The sequence below is a fragment of the Callithrix jacchus genome, chromosome 15 (genome assembly GCF_049354715.1).
Source record: "Callithrix jacchus isolate 240 chromosome 15, calJac240_pri, whole genome shotgun sequence".
NCBI classification, from domain to species: Eukaryota; Metazoa; Chordata; class Mammalia; order Primates; family Cebidae; genus Callithrix; species Callithrix jacchus.
Genome location: NC_133516.1, coordinates 6,632,346 through 6,646,578, shown reverse-complemented (window position 1 = coordinate 6,646,578; position 14,233 = coordinate 6,632,346). Strand labels below are relative to the sequence as shown.

The following is a 14,233-nucleotide window of genomic DNA, read 5'->3' as shown; positions in this document are numbered from 1 at the left end:
GAGCACTCCCCCCGGCCCATCTCCCCATGTGGGTAGTGCAGAGCCTGCCACCGTCACTCTGGGCATGGGCCAAGAAAGAATGGGCCCTTTGGCTGGTGCACTAGGTAACCTTCAGGCTGTCTGGGACCAGCCCTTACAGCCTCTGCTCTGGGATCAGCTGCCCAACGGCCTGCACATAGCATGGGGCAGCAGCAGTGGCAACCCTGGACACTGGCCCCAGTAGCATGGAACCCAGGACCCGACACTGCCATGGTCAGCCTGCAGGTGTGGGAGGGAAGGAGGTGCTCAGTCACAACACTGTAGCTGCACAGTGCTCAGTGCCCACAAACTTGTGCTCTGGGCCAGGGCAAAGGAAAAGTAAACCCTAGGGTGAGAGGGCAGTACACTCAGAGACCCTCAGGCCCTCAAGGAGCAGCCCCGCCAGCATCTACCATGGGCTCAGCCACAGTTGACACCTGGAAATGATACGAGTCAGTAACAGCAGCAACCTCTGGCCCTGTCCTCCTCCACCAGCAGCAGGAAACCCAAGGGCAGATGTTGCCATGGCACTTTAGGTCGTCCGCCCCGCAGCTAAAAATGGGTGGAAACTGGTGCTCAGCTTTATACTGGTGGCTACAGTAAGCCCAGAGCACACAACCCATGCTCTGTGCTTGGGCCAAGAAAGCAGGGACCTTAGGGTGGGGGAAGGTGCATTGGACTACCCTCAGGCTGTCTCAGACCAGCCCTGCAGCCTCCGCCTTTCATTCTGCTGCACCTGTCACCTATAGATGGCATGTGGCAGCAGCTGCGGCAACCCCTGATCCTGCCCGCCTTCACCCAAGGGCCAGACCCCACTGCAGAGCCTAAATCAGGCCCCGCGGCAGAAGGAGGGTGGGAACTGGCACTCAGCCCCATCCTGGTGGCTGCAGGGTACCCAGCACCCGCACCCCATGCCCTGGACATCAGTCAAAGAGGAGGGGACCCTAGGAAGGGAGAGCAGGGCACTCAGCAATCAGTCTGAAACCAGCCCTGCCAGCCTGTGCTGGGGGCTCAACCTGCAAATGGCGCAGGACCAGAGAAGTGGCAACCCGGAGCCTGCCTGAGCCACCAGGAGTGCAGCCCCCAGGGCCAGATGCAACCAGGCACCTAATTCAGGTGGTCAGCTCCACAGCTGTAGTTGGGTGGGAACAGGCGCTCAGCCCCAACCCCGAGGATGCAGAGCGCCCAGAGCCTCGACCCCATGCTCTGGGTGGGACCAAGGACTCTAGGCAGTGCACTGGGCGACTATCAGGCCGTCTGGGGCCAGCCTCTGCCATGGGCTGGGCTACAGTTGCTGCCTGCACTTGGAGACGTGGCAGCCGCAGTGACAAACCCCGACACTGCCCACCCACTCCACCACAGTGAGAATCCCAGGGCCAGAAGCCTCCACAGCTCCTCACACAGGCAGTTGGCACTGCTGCTGCAGGAAAGCAGGAACAAACCAGTCTGCCTCCAGGATCCAGTGACTGCACAGCACCCAGCGTCCGCACCCCGTCACTCTGTGCATCGGCCAAGGAAGAGGGGCCCTAGAGCGGGAGGGTGGTCTGCTGGACAGCCCTCGGGTCTTCTGGGACCTGCCCTGCCAGCTGACACCATGGGCTCAGCTGCAGCTGCCCCCTTGCAGATGGTGCACTTCAGCAGCCGTGGCAACCCTGGACATGCACGAGGCCGCCAGCAGCACAGAACCAGGGGCCAGATGCCACCATGGGCCTAATGGAGGCAGTGAAGACGCAGCTGCAGGAGGATGGAAAGTGGCACTCAGCCCTGTTCCAGTGGCCGCACAGTGCCTAGACCCTCGGCCCAACACTCAGGGAGCTGCCAAAGAGGAGCAGATCCGAGGTGGAAGGGGGATATTCGGCGACTTTCAGGGCTCACTCAGGTCTGGGTCCTGTACTGCCACCCTCTGCCACCTGCACATGGCACTGCAGAAGTGATGGCAACCCCAGTTCTGCCTGCCATACCCAGCCAGCATCAGGGGACCCAGGGTCTGAGACTGCCTCAAAGTGTCCCTCGGGAGGTCTCTCCACAGTTGCAGGAGGGCGGGGACTAGTGCTCAGCTCCATCGTGTGGCTGCAGGGTGCCCAGTGCCCACATCCCCATGCTCTGGGCTCAGGCCGAAGCAGAGTAGCTCCTAGGGCGGAAGGGTGGTGCACTTGCAGACCCTCTGGCCATCTCAGACCTGCCCTATTGGCCTGCACCATGGGCTCAGCTGCAGTTGTCTCCAGAAAAAGGCACTTGGTGGCAGAGTTGGCGACCTCTGAGCCTGCCTGAGCCCCCAAGCCTGGACACCAGAGCCCAGCGTCCCCTGGCGGCTCATCCAGGCCATCTGCTGCACAGCTGAAGGAGAGCAGGAACCAGCCTCAGCCCCATGCCAGCCCCTGTTCAGCGCCCAGTGCCCACCACATCACAAAGCCACTCAGATGGCTGCGGAATGCCCATGCCCACACCTGATCTCCTTTCTGACGAGAAGCAGGAGGGCTGCACAACCAGACAGGCCCTCCTCCTCAGGCCAGGTGGGAGGCATGCCTGAGACCCTGCAACTTTGATCCTGGGTCCACCATGGCGATCCCAGGAGAACCTGTGAGCCCCATGGCGCCACCCGGAGCTGCAGGCATATCTGCCTTAATGCGCTGCCTGCCTGGGAGTGGCTTCCAGTAGCCCATGGCGCCCACGGTGAAGCTGTGTGTCAAACGGCTTTGTGAGGCTCACTTGGTCTGAGAAGTCGGTGGCTGCCAGTGTTGCTGCTGAAGGCTGTGGTGGGCCCAGCTGGATTGAGGATTCTTCACTGGATCTCAGATTTAGGATCACGAACTGGAAATCGGATCACCAATTGGGGGTTGGATCCAGAATTTGGGGCTGGGTCTGTGGTGCAGGGATGGTGACAAGGTGACCTGGAGCTGCCCTGGCCAGGAGCGGGTTGTTGGGGGTCAGAGAAGTCACCACCATGAAGTTCTTTGGCTTAGGGAGCCGCAGGGTCCAGATGGTCGAGTACTCCATTGACCACATCTACACGGGCTCTGGATACTGAATCCGGGACATGGACCTGTGGAAGATCCACAGGACGGCTGTCAAGAGCGATGCTGCAGAGGTGGAGCGCTGCCTGGTGCGCAGGAATGGAGACATGGACGCCCTTGACAAGTAGCGCAGGTACTGGGGGCTCAGCCCTGGGTGGGAGGGGGTCCGCAAGCCCGGCTTCCCTGCAGCCCCACAGCCCCTGGGACCAGGCCTTGGAGGGCACTGGGCACTCTCGGAGACAAACGGAGCCTCACCTGCTTTCCATCCCTCATAATTCACTGGCTGGAAAAGTAGGTAGAAAATTTGAGTGATTTTTTAAAAAATACAAATTGGACTTTATCAACATTTAAAACTTTTATGCGTCAAAGGACAGTATCACAAAAGCAGAAAGATAATCCACAGAAAAGGAGAAAATATTTTCAAATCATGTATCTGCCAGGGTTGAGTATCCAAAATATATTTTAAAAACTCATAGATACAACAATAAAGAGACAAATAACCCAATTTAAAAATGGGAAAAGGACTTGAGAAGACATTTTTCCAAAAATATTTATATTAAAAATTAATAGGACATGAAAAGATGTTCAGCATCATTAGTCATAAGGGAAATGCAAATCAAAAAAACAAAGAGATACTCACACCCAACCCATCAGAATAGGTATAATCAAAAAGACAAATGGAGAAATTGGAACCACACACATGGCTGGTAGAAGGATAAAATAGTGCAGCCACTCTGGAAAATTGTCTAGCAATTCCTCAGAAAGTTAAATGTAGAATGACCAATGATCCAGTAATTCCACTCCTAGGTATATACCTAAGAGAAAAGAAAACATGTGCCATCACAAGAAGTGATACATGAGTCTTCACAATAGCATTAATAATAGCTAAAAAGTAGAGGAAACAATCAAATGTTGATTAACTGAAGAATGAATAAACAAAATGTAGTCTACCTATACAGTGGAATATTATTCAGCTAGAATAAGGAATGAAGTACCAATACCTGCTCTGCTATTGATGAATCTTGAAAACAGTATCATAAGTGAAAGAAGATAGACTAAAAAAGGCACACATTGTATGACTCCATTTAGATAAAATGCTCAAAACAGGCAAATCTATAGAGGCAGAAATTTGACTAAAGGATTGTGAGGATTTGGAAGTATCTGCTAATGTGTAAGGGTTTTTTTTCTCGGGTGATAAAATGTACTGGAATTTCCTATTTCCATGCCCACCATAGAGAAGGACAGATTTACTAGTGAAGGACAATATTGTGTTTATACTAAAAAGCATTTAATCATATACTATAAAATAGATAAAATGGTTTTTATTTCAAAAAGAAGTTTTAAAGAGATTTGTATGTTTTAAAAAGAGCCCTTATCTCTTAGAGCTGTATACTATGCTTATGAATGATATGACAATGTCTGGGATTTGCTTTTTCAAAATCTAGTGGAGTGGTGGTAGGTGGTAGCGCTCAGGAACTAGGAGGGTATGAATGAAACGAGATTGGCCATGAGTTTGTATTTGTTGAAGTTGGGTGACGAGTACATGAGGGCTTGTTATACTTTTCTCTCTACATTTGTATAGGTCTGAAATTTTCCTTAACATTTAAAATCCACCAATAGTGCATTGTCCTGCCAAGAGTAGTGGCAGAGAGTCACAGCATGTGAGGCACAGATGGGGCCTTACAGATTATCTAGTTCAGCTCTTTCTTTTTATGTAAATATCAAAACAGACATACCCAGAGAGAAAAAAAAATATTTGTCCAAATTATCAGTTAGCTCCAAAACAGGGGTCTGCAAACTTTAATACTTGTTATTTTTTAAAGCGGTTTTAGGTTTATAACAAAATTGAGAGAAAAGCACAGAGCAATGTCATATATCCCCTTCCCCCACACATGTATAGCCCTCCCGCTAACATTGACATTCAGCAGCAGAGTGGTACATTTGTTAATAATGATAAACCTACATTGACACATCATTATCCTCTGAAGCTTATAGTGTACACTGAGGCTAATTCTTGGTGTTGTACATCCTATGGGTGTGGAATGTCATATAGTTGGAATTGTACGATATATAGCCCTTTCAGATTGGCTTCTTCCACTTAGAAATAAGCATTTAAGTTTCCTTCATGTCTTTTCATGACATAACTCACTTCTTTTCAGTTCTGAATACTATTCCATTGTCTAGATGTACCACAATTTATCTATCGACCTAGTGAGAAACATCTTGGTTGCTTCCAAGTTCTTGTAAGTATGAATGGAGCTGCTATAAAAATCCCTGTGTAGATTTTTGTGTGGATATAAGTTTTCACCTCCTCTGGGTTACCACCAAGGAGAGTGATTGTTGAATTATATGGTAAGGGTATGTTTATGTTTGATTTTGTAAGAAACCACCAAACTGTCCTCCAAAGTGGCTGTAAAATTTTGCATTGCCATCAACAACAAATGAGAGTTCCTATTGCTCCACAACCTCACCACCATTTGTTGTTGTCAGTGTTCTGGATTTTGGCCATTCTGCTATGTGTGTAGTGACATCTCATTGTTATTTTAATTTGCATGTTCTTTTTTTAAACATTTATTTATTTTACTTTAGGTGCATTCTATATTTGGCATTTCTCTCCATGTTGTCCCTCCCCACCCCTCTCCCTCTCCACCCCCCACTGTCTCTCCCCTACCCCCTCCAACTGCCCCAAGTGTGTGATGCTCCTCTCCCTGAGTCCACATGTTCTCGTTGTTCAACATCCATCTATGAGTGAGAACATGTGGTGTTTGGCTTTCTGTTCTTATGTCAGTTTGCTGAGAATGATGGTTTCCAGATTCATCCAAGTCCCTACAAAGGACAGGAACTCATCTTTTTTTATGGCTGCATAGTATTCCATAGTGTATATATACCACATTTTCTTTTTCCAGTCTATCATTGATGGGCATTTGGGTTGGTTCCAGGTCTTTGCTGTTGTACACAGGGCTGCAATGAACATACGTGTGCATGTGTCTTTATAGTAGAATGATTTATAGTTCTTTGGGTATATAACCAGTAATGGGAATGCTGGGTCAAATGGTATTTCTATTTCTAGATCCTTGAGAAATCATACTGTCTTCCACAATGGTTAAACTAATTTACACTACCACCAACTGTGTAGGAGTGTTACTATTTCTCCAAAACCTCTCCAGCATGTCTCCAGATTTTTTAATGATTGCCATTCTAACTGGCATGAGATGATATCTCAGTGTGGTTTTGATTTGCATTTCTCTAATGACCAGTGATGATGAGCATTTTTTTCATATGTTTGTTGGCGTCATATATGCCTTCTTTTGAAAAGTGTCTGTTCATATCCTTTGCCCACTTTTGAATGGGGTTGTTTTTTTCTTGTGTATCTGTTTTAGTTCTTTGTAGATTCTGGATATTATTTGTCAGATGAGTAGATTGCAAAATTTTTTCCCATTCTGTTGGTTGCCAGTTCGCTCTAATGATAATTTCTTTTGCTGTACAGAAGCTCTGAATTTTAATTCGATCCCATTTGTCTATCTTGGCTTTTATTGCCATTGCTTTTGGTGTTTTAGTCATGAAGTCCTTGCCTATGCCTATGTCCTGGATGGTTTTGCCTATGTTTTCTTCTAGTGTTTTTATGGGGTCAGGTTTTATGTTTAAATATTTCATCCATCTGGAGTTAATTTTAGTGTAAGGTGACAGGTAGGTGTCCAGTTTCTGCTTTCTGCCTATTGCTAGCCAGTTTTCCCAACATCATTTATTCAATATGGAGTCATTTCCCCATTGCTTGTTTTTGTCAGGTTTGTCAAAGAACTTATGGTTGTAGATGTGTGGTGTTTCTTCTGGGGCCTCTGTTCTGTTCCATTGGTCTATGTCTCTGTTTTGGTATCAGTACCATGCTGTTTTGATTACAGTAGCCTTGTAGTATAGTTTGAAGTCCAGCAGTGTGATGCCTCCAGCTTTGTTCTTTTTGCTTAGGATTATCTTGGCTATGCGGGCTCTCTTGTGATTCCATATAAAGTTTAAAGTGTTTTTTTACAGTTCTGTGAAGGTCATTGGTAGCTTGATGGGGATAGCATTGAATCTATAGATTACTTTGGGCAGTATGGCCATTTTCACAATATTATTTCTTCTTAACCATGAACATGGAATGCTTTTCCATCTGTTTGTGTCCTCTCTTATTATATTGAGCAGTGGTTTGTAGTTCTCCTTGAAGAGGTCCTTTAAATCCTTTGTTAGTTGTATTCCTAGGTATTTTATTCTCTTTGCAGCAATCATGAATGGGAGTTCGTTCTTTATTTGGCTCTCTGTTATTGGTATATATGCTTGTGATTTCTGCACATTGATTTTGTATCCTGAGACTTTGCTGAAGTTGCTTATCAGTTTGAGAAGATTTTGGGCTGGGATGATGGGGTCTTCTAGATACATAATCATGTCATCTGCTGATAGAGACAGTTTGACTTCCTCCTTTCCTAATTGAATACCACTTATTTCTTATTCTTGCCTGACTGCTCTGGCTAGAACTTCCAATAGTATATTGAATAAAAGTGGTGAGAGGGCATCCTTGTCTAGTGCCTGGATATCAAAGGGAATTCTTCCAGCTTTTACCCATTTAGCATAATATTGTCTGTAGGTCTGTCATATATAGCTTTTATCATTTTATATGTTCCAACAATACCTAGTTTATTGAGAGTTTTTAGCATGAAGGGCTGTTATATTTTATCGAAGGCCTTCTCTGCATCAATTGAGATAATCATGTGGTTTTTGCTTTGGTTTTGTTTATGTAATAGATTACATTTATGGATTTGTGTATGTTGAACCAGCCTTGCATCTCCAGGATGATGCCTACTTGATTGTGATGGATAAGCTTCCTGATGTGCTGTTGCAATCTGTTTGCCAGTATTTTATTGAAGATTTTTGCATTGATGTTCATCATGAATACTGGCCTGAAGTTTTCTTTTTTAGTTGTGTCTCTGCCTGGTTTTGGTATCAGGATGATGCTGGTCTCATAAAATGAGTTAGGAAGGATTCCCTTCTTTTTGTACTGTTTCATACAAAGTTAAGCATATATGGTGCTGTTATTAATGTACACGTTAGAAACATGGTGTTATATATATTATTGAAGGTGCCTAATGAGGGAACTCATTCCCCTACCAAAAAATACCATGAGTCATTTGCTGTAAGTGAAAAGTTCTCAGAGAGAACTGTCTACTTTATGTCCATTCACACCTGTGTAAATAGGTTTACTGAAGGTCCTTATAGGAAAACTTTGAAGTGGGAGGTGGGTTCTGTATTCTTGCATGGGAAGACACATTTTTCTCAAAATGTGAGCTCTTACAGTGTTTACCAATTTTACATAAACCAAATGAAAACATCAAGGTTTTAACATTTTTTCATGACACCTGCTGTCTCTTACAATTATTTTAAAAATTTTCATAATGAAGTAAAAAAAATTTGCTCCTCTAGATATCAAAATGTGCTATTAATTTCTACAATTAGTTGTTTACTAACAGCTCAAAAGATAGATAAATTCATGGAACAGAACAGGAAATTCAGAAACACTAAAATTATGTAAGATATATGTAAAGATTGATAATGTTAAAAGTTATGAATAGGAAAGGATGAATTATTAATGAAAAATGACTGCTGTTTGAAGAAAACTAATGAAATTTTAAGTCACAAACATGAGTTCCTAATGGACTACAGGTTAAAAAAAATTTTTAATTATTTTTTGAAGAGGTAATACAATAATATGGTTCAAACAAAATTATTAGAAAAAAATAGAAAAAACATTATAATGTATTTCACTTCTGACACCCATCTTATCCAGTTTCTACAGAGGCAAAAATTAAATTTTTACATAGACAAATCAGAAAAGTATCAGAAGAAAACACAAATGGTTATTTTACAGGTACATTTTATGTTGATGAAGACCTTCCTAAGAATGACCTCACAAGCAGGCATTCTGAAGGTTCATTTAGCAAAATAAAAATTAAAAGTGTCTTAGATAAAACTGTCTGTTTTACATCCATTTTTTTTCTAAAACACATTTTTGTTTTCAGAAAATAATTAACAAAATAAAAGGCAATATACTTGAAAAATATTTACCATATTGTATGTATGTATATTAAACAGTTAAAAATGTATGTATATATTAAAAATTAAGTGTCTCAGATAAAACTGTTTTATATGCATTTTTTCTGAAAAACATTTCTGTTTCAGAAAATAATTAACAAAAGATAACATACTTAAAAATATTTACTATATGTACATATCTATATATATATATATATATTCAGATGAAAGTATGTTTTTATTTTGCAGGGAAGTTATTATTTTCCTTTTTTTCTTTTTGAGACAGAGTTTTGCTTCTTTGTCCAGGCTGGAGTGCAATGGCACTATCTTGGCTCACTGCAACCTCCACCTCCTAAGTTCAAGCAGTTCTCCTACCTCACCCTCCCAAATAGTTGAAATTACAGGCAAGTGCTGGCACGTCCAGCTAATTTATGTATTTTTGATAGAGACAGAGTTTCACCATGTTGGCCAGGCTGGTCTTGAACTTCTCGCCTCAAGTAATCTGCCTGCCTCAGCCTCCCAAAGTGATTACAGGAGTGAGCCACCATGCCTGGCCTACATTATTTATTATGTATCATATGATATATATATTACTGATATGTATAACACATATTACAGATGTAATATGTTATATATAATGTTTTATATACACATTAGATGAAAAGTTATATGTATATATACACACATTATATGAAAACTACATCTTCATTATACAGGGAATTCTTTCAAAATAAATCATCAAAAACTCTAAATATATTACAGATGTAATATGTTATATATAATATGTTTTATATACACATTAGATGAAAAGTTATATGTATATATACACACATTATATGAAAACTACATCTTCATTTTACAAGGAATTCTTTCAAGATAAATCACAAAAAACTCTAAAAGTGGGGAAAGTACTTTTTTGCAGATCTACAAGTTACTTATCTACATAGGAAAACATCCTTTGCATTTCTGGTATGAGAATTTAAAAGAGGATTGAAACTGTTTTCTAACCACAATATTTGTGAGGATCTTTTATACTGCTGCTTAAAGTTCGAGTTACTGGTGACTTTTCAAATAGATAATTTGGTGGTAAGTACTACATTTAAAAAATGTGTGTGCCCTTTACCCATCAACTCCATTACACCAAAATACCCTTAGGAAACAAAGATACATGCACTTTATTTTTCACAGAACTTATTTTAAAAGGAACCCATAGAATGAATCCTATAAATAAATTTCAGTTGCATCCATAGGATGAAATAATATTTAACCATTGAAGGTGACAATAGATACAGAAGTACGTTGATGTGTGAAGATGTATTTTCTTGTAGGCAGCAAGGAAAAAAATTTTGCTTGACAATACAAACACAGAAACATACCATGGTCTTGTTTTGTCAAAAGATATGTACAAAATATGATAAAATGTATAATTTCTGAGCATTTTGTATTTTAAGCATTTGTAATTTCTGAGCATTTGTATTTTAAAGTTTTTTCCCTTTTCTTATCTGTGATTGCTGCAGTGAGCATGTGGAAAACTTCTAGTAAAAGTTTATTATTAATGAAATGATCCCTAGAAAGAGAGAAATATGCACCTTGCACAAAGATAATTTCTCACTTTCTATTTTTATCATTATTATGTGTGTTATCTTCTTTAAACTTCTAGCCTCTTCAGAAGTAAAAAGGGAATGTTTTTATGTTTCCAGATTTTATTATGTACATGTTTCATTTTGTTTTATTATGTACTTATGTTTTTCTTATATGTAGATTCATTCAATTCATGCAAAGTGATAGATTAATCATTTCACTTAACTTGCATTCTTTAAAAATAACAAATATAAATAATTACTATTACCAAAATATTGCTCTATAGGAGTTTATTTTAAAATACTGAGCTCAACTGTATTTATCCATTCTTTTATTTCATTTACTCATAAAACATAACTTGAGTACCTGTATGCAACATATTTGACTATTTCTCAGGACCCTTCTATCTTTAAGAACTTCATGATTACCTGCCCTGCCTGCACTAGCTGAGAGAATTAAAATGGGAATATTAGGACTTAATCTCATTGTAACTATCTCCCACCTTTCAAATGAAAGAATTTCTGAGGTTACAAAAGAGTAGAAGATAACCCTTGACTGCCATTTCAAAAGCTTATCAGTCTTAAATACTAGGATTAATCATTAGAAAGTCTTATTTGCATATATTCTTTAAATGTAAGTATTGAATAACATGAGCCACATTCACTTGAATCATGAGTTTCCTTTGGTTTCAAGTTTTTTGAAAATCAAATCATTTGTTTATAAAATGTGTTGCTGTTAGTTCACTGTTCTTTCCTCATAGTACCTTTAAGAAGTAAAATGTATTTAAGTGCTGATTATACACCTGAAACTGCCCTAAACCTGCTGAGTATACCACATTCTACTTAAAGTAAGGTCTCATGGATTGTGTGATGCCCATTATTTTATATATCAATAAACTGATTTTTAAAATGCTACCAATTATAATTATAATAAATTATGAATTATAAGTGGCATTCCAATGTTGGAGGTGTTAAAATGTGACCTACTCTTAAGTCATCCTGCAAAGTGATGTAATTGTATCACTTGACTTAATTAAAATGTTTTTAGTAGTAGTAATAGTGATAATTGTAATATCTGGCTGGGTGCAGTGACTCACACCTGTAATCCCTGAATTTGGGAGGCTGAGGCGGGAGAATCACTTGATGCCAGGAGTTTGATGCCAGCCTGGGCAACAAAGTGAGATTTTACACTACAAAAATTTATAAGTGGATATCTGGGTATGCTGGTGCACATCTGTAGTCCCAGCTACTTAGCAGGCTGGGGATCAAGAATCACTTCAGACCAGGAGTTCCAGGCTACAGTGAGTTATGCTTGCACCATTGCCCTCCAGTCTGGTCAAAAGAGGGAGACTTTGTCTCAAAAGACAAAAATCTAATAATTATTGAATTGTCATCGTCGGAACAATTCTGAATACTTTATGTAGTTTCTCATTTAAGCATTACGATTGTGTCATATGAGACATATATTGTCATTTTTATTAATGAGGAATTTGAAGCACAGAAAGGCTAATCAATAGCTGGTAAGTGACAGAGTTTAAAGTAGGACTCAAGCCCTAGTTGAACTGAATCCAAAGACTGAGCTCTTTCTATTCAAATAGGTTGCTGAGTTCATCAAGGTAGTGAGCAATAAGAGCCAATAAGTATTGCGCTTTCTTAAAAAAAGTATTTATTTTGAAGGCAAAGGAAAAACATGCTATTGAATGTTTACAATTACATGAATGCTTGTTTGTTTTGAAACATTGCAGTACAGTTTCCTAAAAAGTCCTCTTATTCTCATAGAACTGCTCTACATTTGGCCTGCGCCCTTTGCCATGTGGAAGTGGTCACTCTCCTGCTGAACAGAAAATGCCAGATTGACATCTGGGACAGATTAAAAAGAATGCCTTTGATACAGGTATATAGTAGCCAACTCTTTGGGTATGACATTGATTTGATTTGAATATACAGAATTAAAATAAACTTATCTTATTTAAATATAACTAATTGGTGAAACCTGTGGAAAGTGTATTTTGAATTCTTATAATTTACAATCTATTTTTTGATCTAATGTTGACAGGCTGTGCATTCCCAGGAAGAGACTTGTGCCATTATTCTGCTGAAACATAGTGCCAATCCAAATCTTAAGAATATGTACAGCAACACTGCTCTTCCTTATGCAGTGTATAATGACAGTACATCACTGGAAAAAAAAACTGCTTTCCCATGATGCAAATATTGAAGCATTGGACAAGGTAGAGATCAGTCAACTTTCTTTTCAAAAAATTTGTTTTAATGTTAACATAGGTGAGGGTCAATTTTTCATATTTGGAAGCCGAAGCATTCCCTGAATGCACATGCAAATTATTTAGAAATAACTTGTCTAAGATTTTATTTTAAATATTGATACTTTAAAAGAAGCATTAAAGGGCACAGCTTTTAAAAATGCACTTTGGAAAATATTTGTGAATTTGTTAAAGGTAAAACCTTTTCAATTTTTTTCTAGGTAGGATTATTATATTTTTTCCTAATTAGTGTAAAACAACACAGGAAAGAAAATATGGCCTTGAAATAAGCTTTATCTTAAAACTCAAAGAAAACTAAAGCAATGTACTATAAAGGAACATCTTGCTGCTGCTGCTGCTGCTGCTGCTGCTGCTGCTGCTGCTGCTGCTGCTGATTTTCTAAAAAACTGATGTATCATCTCTTGGTGGCAAGGTGTAGGAGGGAAAAATGGATAGGGAAAAGGAGAGCAATCAGAATTATGCAGATCACCTGAAAATTAGGTAATGAGAAAAAATGCCAAGAAGAGTTTTTTTTAGTTTGTTGTTCTTCCAGTTTTTGAGTTCAGACAAGGTACTCTTTAGCTTTGGGTCTAATAATTTTTGGTTTGAAAAAGCGTGAGTTGAAACTTGCCTAGAGGTTAATATTAGGAGGACTGTGAGGAAATCAGACTGGCAGTGAATATGTGGTGACAAAGTAAGAAACACTTCTGCAGAATGAGGAACAAATTATTAACAGACTTATTACCTATCCTGGCAGAAACAGCTGCTTAGATAAGAGTCTAAAGTCTCTCAAATCTAAAATTTCTTGGTGAGAAGGTGGATGATAAGGAGCTTATAAACAGCAAAATCAAGTTGCATTTTGAGTTTTCTTGTCCCTGTCCTGCCCATACCCCAAAAAATTAAGTGAAGTTTTAATAAAATTAACTGGAATTGTACTCTTTTCTATTTTTGGCCACATCTCCAACTGATAAAAAGAATTAGCCATGTGGGTGAGAGATGAAGCTGCAGTGATTGTCTGCTGCACTAATTTTCAGAATTGCACATTACAGTGACCTGAGAAAATTTTGTCAAAGATCTAAAATTATAGGCTTTCTACTAAAGATTTTGATATAATAGATCTAGTAAGGCCTGAATGTGTTTAAAAATGTTTTCTTGAAGTTGGGCACAGTGGCATGTGGTTCCTACAAAAATACCCAAAAAATTTTAAAAAATAAAAGCAAAAAAAAGCCCTCAAGCTTCGAATACACTCTTGATTTAGAACTCCAGAATAGATAATGCAATACATAAATTTCCATATCTC

At 40.1% G+C, this 14,233-nt stretch overlaps 1 pseudogene; it reads left to right on the top strand.

Moving 5' to 3' along the window:
• The first annotated feature begins 2,962 nt into the window (after positions 1–2,962).
• Positions 2,963–12,999, top strand: LOC100392737 (putative ankyrin repeat domain-containing protein 26-like protein; annotated as a pseudogene).
• The last annotated feature ends 1,234 nt before the right edge of the window (positions 13,000–14,233 follow it).